Consider the following 1,175-nt stretch of genomic DNA (forward strand, 5'->3'; position numbering starts at 1 on the left):
GTTTAGGCATGTGACTGTGCTCTGTAGATAGAGAGGAATCAGATAGCTATTGTGAGAAAATGAAAAGGGAAATGCATATACAATCTTGTTAATTATTATAGAATTTATTTGATTGTGTTCAATATCAGATTTTATTAAATATTAGGAGCTTTGCCCAATTCTAGTACCCTTTAAACATTTTATGTTACATAAAAGTGCTTTTGTATGAGATGCAATTTCTTTTCCTTGAGACGTTCCAGCCGGACTATCGTTTATCTCTTCCTTTTTCCTTTAGCCTTTTTCTTTCTGCCTCGTTTTCTAGAGTTGGGAGATGACTTTGACTCTGTCTTCTTTAATGGTGGCCTGGAAATGTAAAACAATATTTATCAGTACAATATGATATGAGATCAAGATATTTTCTTTGAGAATATGTAATGATTATACATCAGGTAAAACGATATTCAGCCGTTTTTCATAACAATCAAAATAATGCAAGAAAACCCAATTACAGTATGAAAGAGACAACAAGTTGTGAGGTTTCAAATCAGACTAGACTTCACATACAAAAAAAGTGACAGGCCTTCTGGTGTAAAATCTAACCCGACTTAATTCACAATCTGTTATTCCTTTCTTTCTATAGTTACATTTCATATTGGTGCTCATATTACTAGGCTCTGGCTCTGTTTTTGCTAATCACCATACTGTTCTACTATTTTAGAATGCATTCTAATAGCCCTACTGCATCATAAACTAAAGTGATTCATCAGCAGCTTGTAACTTTAGTGAATTTTTTATTTTTGTCACTTTGCAAACAAACCTAGATCCTCGAGGAGTGGCTGGTGTAGGAGCTGGTCTCTTGCGAGAGGGCTGCATCTGCTGTTTAACAAGGTCTCCTATCTTCCCTTGTTCAGCAAGCATGGCCAGAAATGTAATGATGAACTGGTCATAATTGTGTGTTCTTCTATTATTTTCTATCTGATAATTCAGGATAAATAGATATGTCAGATGAAAAGAAATTGTTTAACAAATTGCTTGACTGACAAGACCATGTTTTGAAAATTATAAACTTTATAGTATAGTACACCTGAACATCCAAGACCTTTAATAAAATTGTGAGATTAATAAAATTCTGATGAGGCTATTAAAATACAGAAAGTTCAGAATATTTATATCATCTTACAATCTTTATTACCTTT

At 33.0% G+C, this 1,175-nt stretch overlaps 1 protein-coding gene and 1 long non-coding RNA gene across 2 annotated transcripts in view; one reads left to right on the plus strand and one right to left on the minus strand.

Moving 5' to 3' along the window:
- The window catches only part of LOC119588764 (1-phosphatidylinositol 4,5-bisphosphate phosphodiesterase delta-4-like), a gene marked incomplete in the record, with an annotated part of 59,480 nt that extends 59,328 nt beyond the window's left edge, over positions 1 to 152 (plus strand). Inside the window, 1 exon segment of the mRNA XM_037937404.1 lies at positions 1 to 152.
- On the minus strand, positions 89 to 1,138 carry LOC119588766. The gene is made up of 2 exons (XR_005230142.1): positions 797 to 1,138; positions 89 to 342 (listed from the first exon to the last, which is right to left on the minus strand). It is a non-coding gene; the product is annotated as an uncharacterized LOC119588766 (long non-coding RNA).
- Between the last annotated feature and the right edge of the window lie 37 nt (positions 1,139 to 1,175).

The sequence above is a fragment of the Penaeus monodon genome, chromosome 24 (assembly GCF_015228065.2).
Source record: "Penaeus monodon isolate SGIC_2016 chromosome 24, NSTDA_Pmon_1, whole genome shotgun sequence".
Lineage (NCBI taxonomy): Eukaryota > Metazoa > Arthropoda > Malacostraca > Decapoda > Penaeidae > Penaeus > Penaeus monodon.